General features: G+C 41.2%; 1 pseudogene; it reads left to right on the top strand.

Moving 5' to 3' along the window:
• Nucleotides 1-4023: 4023 nt before the first annotated feature.
• Nucleotides 4024-5616, top strand: LOC101049214 (induced myeloid leukemia cell differentiation protein Mcl-1-like; annotated as a pseudogene).
• Nucleotides 5617-7439: the final 1823 nt, after the last annotated feature.

The following is a 7439-nucleotide window of genomic DNA, read 5'->3' as shown; positions in this document are numbered from 1 at the left end:
CAAATACAAACAGATGGAGACACATTCCATGCTCATGGTTAGGAAGAATCAATATGGTGAAAATGGCCATACTGCCCAAAGTAATTTATAGACTTAGCTCTATCCCTATCAAGCTACCATTGATCTTCTTCACAGAACTGGAAAAAAACACTTTAAGCTTCATACAGAACCAAAAGACAGCTCACATAGCCAAGACAATCCTAAGCAAAAAGAACAAAAGTAGAGGCATCATGCTATCTGACTTCAAACTATAGTACAAGGCTACAGTAATCAAAACAGAATGATACTGGTACCAAAACAGAGATATACACTATTGGAACAGGACAGAGATCTTGGAAGTAACACCAAACATCTATAACCATCTGATCTTTGACAATCCTGACAAAAACAAGCAATGGTGAAGGGATTCTCTGTTTAAGAAATGGTGTTCAGAAAACTGGCTAGCCATATGCAGAAAGCTGAAACTGGACCCCTTCTTTACACCTTACACTAAAATTAACTCCAGACAGATTAAAGACTTAAGACCTAACACCATAAAAACCCTAGAGGAAAACCTAGGCAATATCATTCAGGACATAGGCATAGGCAAGGACTTCATGACTAAAACACCAAAAGCAATGGCAACAGAAGCCAAAATAGACAAATGGATCTAATTAAACTTAAGAGTTTCTGCACAGCAGAAGAAACAATCATTAGCGTCAACTGGCAAACAATAGAATGAGAAAAAATTTTTGCAAGCTACCCATCTGACAAAGGGCTAATATCCGGAATCTACAAAGAACTAAAGCAGATTTATAAGAAAAAAACAAACACATTCAAAAGTGGGCAAAAGATATGGACACTTTTCAAAAGAAGACATTTATGAGGCCAAAAAACATACAAAAAGTGCTCATCATCACCAGTCATCAATCAAAACCACATCTTAGGCCAGTTAGAATGACAATCATTACATAATCTGGAGAAAACAGATGCTGGAGAGGATGTGGAGAAACAGAAACACTTTTACACTGCTGCTGGAGTATAAATTAGTTCAAAGGATTATAAATTGTTCTAGTATAAAGACACATGCACATGTATGTTCATTGTGGCACTGTTTACAATAGCAAAGACGTGGAAACAACCCAAATGCCTATCAATGATAGACTGGACAAAGAAAATGTGGCACATATACACCATGGAATACTATGCAACCATAAAAAGATGATGAGTTCGTGTCCTTTGTAAGGAAATGGATGAATCTGGGAAGCTATCATTCTCAACAAACTGACACAAGAAGAGAAGACCAAACACTGCATGTTGCTACTCACAGGCAGGTGTTAAACAATGAGAACACATGGGCACAGAGAAGGGAACATCACACACTGGGGTCTGCTGGTGGTGGGAGACTAGGGGAGGGACAGCAGGGATCAGGGAGGTTGGGGAGGGATAACACTGGGAGAAATGCCTGATGTACATGAAGGGGTAATGGAGACACCAAACCACCATGGCATGTGTGTACCTATGCAACAATCCTGCAAGATCTGTACAAGTATCACAGAACTTAAAGTAAAATTTAAAAAAAAAAGAAAAAAAAAGATTTACATTCTAAGACATGAAAAGCAGAGATACTGAAAATATTTCATACTGAGAAAAGCCATTAAAATATAAACAACTTAGGTATTTTTCTAATTAAAAAAATGAAAATATGGTCTATTAATCAAATACTCAAATATTATCCCAACTGAAATGTTTGTTACCAATTTTGGACAGTAAACATGGCTTTAAAAAAAAAACTCCTGTGAGTCAGTTCTTCTGAAACATTGGCTTTCTTTCATATGCTTACTAAAGCTAATAGGTAGTTTTTTGTTTCTTCTCTCTCTATATTTTTAAGCTTCATGGCAGAACAAAACATAGGAAAGGAGATAGAGAGGGAAATGAGATAAAGAGAATTTTTTCTGCTTTTTTTTTTTTAACAAATGGGACAGTTAAACACATTTGTATGCTTATGAAGATGTGCGGAAAAATAAATGATATAGGAGAAAGAAGAAAATAAAAGATGAGAGAGCAAATGAAGTAATTGGTTTCAGTTAGGACTACAGAACATTCATCTGTGAATTTTCCCTTGCCAAAAATAGCTGGCAAAGCCTGGAGACATGTTTGATGGCCACAATTGGGAGGCAGTTTCTACTGGCATTTAGTGTATACAGATCAGAAATGGACATCCTACAGGTCCCACAACAAAGAATTATCTGGACATCCCACAGTTCCCACAATGAAGAATTATCTAGCTCAAAATATTAGTTGTTCCGAAGTAGAGAATCTGGACTATGGTTAGATAAGGGGAGGTTGGTAGTCAGTTCTACAGGGGAATGAGAGGCTGATGATTTCATAGCTCAATGCAATGAAAACTAAGGTTATTGGCTAAAAGAGGCAAGGAGCAGGGAGGTAGAGTGTCGATATAACTAAATTGGTGAATTTTCATTATCAAACAAATGTAAGGAAGTGAGATAAGGGTACAGGATAATTGAGAGAGTAGGCACACAAATGATTATAATGATTCACCATAGAATAATCCGGGCAAGGAAGGAAGTAGGGACATCGAGTGAGTGGAAAACAACGAAAACGTGTTTTGCTTAATAGATCGGAGGTTATTAGATTGCATCAGGTGCTGGCTAAAAGTGAGCTGGTATGAATTATGTGGTCTTCTGAAAGATAATGCATTAAATTAAGATTATGAAAATGTTGCAGTTCTACCTGATAGAGTGGAAGGTAAGATCTCTCATGGGAAGAGTTTAAGAATTTAAAGGCTGATATGTTAAAAGACTATTGTATATATGGTGAAATTGCTAAGAATTCAGATACATGTAATATTAGAAAAAGTCATTATGAAAAATAGGTCATCATTGAGAATAGAGGGCAAAGGGACCTGGGGTTGACCAAAGGGACCTCTGATATGAGGGTTAGTGGGTCATATAATATAATGATATGAGATACAAATATAGAGGGTGTTATAGAAGGAGGATAGTCCAAAAGCAAAAATGAGGATCAAAGGTATCTTCTTCCTTCCAGCCCAGGAATGAAAGGCTTATGGAGAGAAAAAAGCTACCAGTTGAGAAGATGCAGAAAACACTTTATACTTACTGCATAGTCAGCTTTTCTCAAGAGCAAAACAGTAACAGGAATTTTCAGAAATAGCTCAAGAACAGTAGGTTTTACTGATAATAAATTGAAGTTGTGAATACAGAGTGGAAGAATTTTATGAACTCTGGAAGGATGAAGTAAGGAATTGGGGATAGTTGGTAAGCTAGGAATGTGGGGTTTAAGAATTTTTTTGACAAATGCCCATCAATGATAGACTGGATAAAGAAAATGTGGCACATATACACCATGGAATACTATGCAGCCATAAAAAGGATAAGTTCATGTCCTTTGCTGGGACATGATGAAGTTGGAAACCATCATACTCAGCAACTAACACAAGAACAGAAAATCAAACACTGCATGTTCTGACTCATAAATCGGAGTTGAATAATAAAAACACATGGACATAGGGAGGGGAACATCACACACTGGGGCCTGTTGCGGGGTAGGGGGCTAGGGGAGGCATAGCATTAGCAGAAATACGTAATGTAGATGATGGAGTGATGAGTGCAGCAAACCACCACGGCACGTGTACACCTATGTAACAAACCTGCACGTTCTGCACATGTACCCCAGAACTTAAAGTATAATAAAAAAATTGACAAATAATTGTATATATTTATGGGGTACAATGTCATGTTTTAATACATGGATAATGTAATGTTTTAATACGTGTATACAATGTGGGATAATTGAATCAAAGTAATCAACATATCTATTACGTTGCCTACCTACCATTATTTCTAGCAAGACGTGAAATTTACTCTTAGTTATTTTTAAATTTATGGTGTATCATCTTTGACTTTGTTGTAGCAGATTCAAGCACCAATAAAAGACATTGTGATTAGTCCCGAAGGCTCCAAAGGGATCGTCATGCCTGGATGCTGAGAACTGGGGTCTAGGATGAGGCAGGTTTCTGGCGCTCCTCCAGCATTCCTAAAGAATAGGGAAGAAGGCCCGCATGAGGTATGACTGCAGTTCTCATTTTCTGATTTCCTGCTGGCCCACCTAGAGAGTTGATTTGATTCCCAATATATGTCATCTCTGTTGGTTCCCGCCAATGGACTTAATGACTGCTGGGAAAACTTCAACTAAAATGCTCTTATGTAACTTTCCTTTTGTTAAATAAACAAACGCATTTCTCACTTCAGCTTTCTCCCAGTAAGGCGTCAGGGTCTTCCCCAGTTTCTCAGCCAGGCGGCAGTGGTGACTGGCGATGTCTGGCTTCCAAAGCGGAAATCAGACTGAGCCTCTGCTGCCGAGGGGCCGGCAGCCGCGACGCCAACCCTCCCGGACCGCGGCTTTTGGCCACGGAGAAGGCGGCCTCGCCCCAGCGAGAGGAGAGGGGACGGGAGGCCGGCGCGGTGATTGGTGGAAGCTCCGGCGCCAGCCCGTGCTGCTCTCACGCTTGACGCCCGGAAGGCCGCGGGGCCGCCGTCCGTTGGCGCCGAGGTCCTGACGTCACTGCGACGCCTTCCAGGCCGCCGCTCTTCGTGCCCGCTCGCCGCGCCGCGCGTCAGGAAATGGAAGCCTCACCGCCGCCTTGCCGCTTGAGGCGATGGAAGAAGCCCCGGCCGCTGACGCCGTCATGTCGCCTGAAGAAGAGCTGGACGAGTACGAGCCGGAGCCTCTCGGGGAGCGGCCGGCTGTCCTGCCCCCGCTGGAGCTGGTCGGGGAGGCTGGTAACGGCTCCAGGACGTACGGGTCCGAGTGGGACGAGCGGTACCGGCAGTCGCTGGAGACTGTCTCTCGGTACCTTGGGCAGCAGGCGACTGGCACCGAGGACACAAAGCCAGTGGGCAGGTCGGGGCCGCCGACAGGACGGCGCTGGAGACTTGACGACGGGCTGGGCAAGGCGCGCCCCGCCACCCCGAGATGGCCTTCCGAGGCACGCTTCGGAAACTGGACGTGAAACACGAAGACGGCGTCACATGTTTGTCTCGAGTGAGGTCCGTGTCTTCAGCGACGGCGTAACAAACTGGGGTAGGATGGTGACTCTCGTTTCTTTTGGTGCCTTTGTGGCCACACACTTGAAGACCGTAAACCAAGAAAGCTGCATCAAACCATTAGCGCAAAGTATCAGGTGTTCTCGTTAGGACAAAACGGGACTGGCTAGTTAAGCAAATAGGCTGGGATGGGTTTGTGAAGTTCTTCCATGTAGAGGGCCTACAGCGGCGTCCCCAGACTTCTTACACTGGGGCCCAGTTCACTGTCCCTCAGACCGTTGGAGGGCCGCCACATCCTGTGCGCCTCTCACTGACCCCCAGTGAAAGAGGTGCCCCTTCCTCACGTGCGGCGGGGGGCGGATACATGGCCTCGGGGGGCCGCAGTTTCGGGACGCCTGACCTAGAAGGTGGCATCAGAAATGGGCTGCTGGCTTTTGCAGGTGTTGCTGGAGTAGGAGCTGATTTGGCGTATCTAATAAGGTAGCCTTGTAAGTGCAATAGTTGACTTTTAACCAACCACCACCACTAAAACCAGGTAACATCTGTGACATCAGCTGGACTCCAAGCTGTGACTTCCAAGAGTTGCGCTCTGGCAACCTAGCCAGGTGGCACGCATTATGGCTGACAATAATAAATACCTGGGAAAACAGCTCCCCCTTGATTGAAGAGGCAGTGTCTGAAAGAAGCGAAGATCAGTTTCAGCAAGAAGCAAACTTTGGGAGGCTATGGAGGAGGACTTTTAGATTTAGTGAAGATGGTAGGGTTCGGAAAGACTTAATTTCCTTGTCGAGAACAGGAGAGTGGCCAGTAGCCAGGCAAGTCATAGAATTGATTAAATATACCCGTCGAATTCATTAATTTTTTGTAGCGTTAAGAGAAGCACTAACAATGCCAGTGACCTGTGTAAAAGCTGCAAGTAGTAGAACTATGACTGTAAGCCTCAGTACTGTACAAGGGAAGCTTTTCCTCTCTATAGTTAGCGTTCCTAGTATACTTCTTGAAATAGAAAGTTCAAATGTTCAGGACTTTTATACTTGTTATACTTTGGGTTGGTTTCCATGATTCTTGGTTTATTAGCCTAGTTTATGGCCAAGAATACTTGACGGAAGGCTCAGTAATTACTTTTGAATATGGCTATTCTCAGTTTTTAAGACAAATAAATTGTAAATGTATTTGTAAAAATTGTGTATTTTTTACAGAAAGTCTGTTTCTTTGAAACAGAAGAGGAGTCTCCAATTTACATTACTTTTTTTCATACCCTTTTGAACTCTGTAACTTCTTTAATTAGGAATCTGTTTCTTAAAGCTTTTCCATGCTAAACTTTGTTCTAGTCAGTCTAGAGTATATACAGAATGAACTGATGTGTAACTATATGCAAACTGGTTGTAGTGGAAAAAATCGGATTCATAAACTATGCAGGTTTTAATTTTCCTATGTGATTTTGGTAAGTATTCCTTCGATAGGTTTTTCTTTGAAAACCTGGGATTGAGAGGCTGATAAATGGAAATTAATCTTTTTACTTAGTTATATGCAGGTTTTCATTAATTAGGTCTAAGTGTAGTTTTAAGGTTACTGATCACTTACAAATAATGGGCTCTGATTGGGCAATACTCATTTGAGTTCCTTCCATTTGACCTAATTTAATTGGTGAAATTTAAACTGAATTCATGAGCTCATCTTTAAAGCTGCTACTAAAAGATTTTCTGCTGTTCTGAATGGAACTCATTAGCTGTGTGCATAAAAAAGATCACACCAGGTAGATGTGATTTGAGAGACATTTGAACCCTTGTTTGCTTAATACATTGTGAAATCATGGTTTGGAAATGCAGGCTAGTCTAACTATGGTGCTGTTATTAGGCTTGCTTGTTTTACACACAGGTTTAAGCCTAGTATTTAAATAAAACAAATGCTGTTTTGTTTCTATAAAAAAATTCCTTTTGCATTAATAAATCAAGAACAAAAGCCACATAAGAAAATAGATAAGCGACATAAACGTGATTAGAGCTTGGAAAGTGGAATTATTTATGTAGCTGGATTATAAATATGAATTTGTGCTTAGCTTCAACTCTTGCTGGTTGCATGACTTGGAGGGTACTATAGACATTTTCTGTAAATTATCAAATAGAGGTAAAAATACAACATACCATACCCCAAATTTTTGAATACCCAGTAGGCTGTCAATAAAATCTTAGCATAGGACCAGACACATGCCAATTATTCTGTAATGTATGTCACATACGTTAACTTTTATGTATTAATTTAGAAAAGAGAAAGTGTCCAATAAACTTAAGATTTTCAGCCTCGTTGTGAATTATAATAACACATTTTTAAACCCATACAATTGATGAAGAATTTTAAAAAACTTTAAGAATA

Source organism: Saimiri boliviensis, chromosome 11 (genome assembly GCF_048565385.1).
Source record: "Saimiri boliviensis isolate mSaiBol1 chromosome 11, mSaiBol1.pri, whole genome shotgun sequence".
Classification (NCBI taxonomy): Eukaryota; Metazoa; Chordata; class Mammalia; order Primates; family Cebidae; genus Saimiri; species Saimiri boliviensis.
This window is presented reverse-complemented; position numbering and strand designations above follow the sequence as displayed.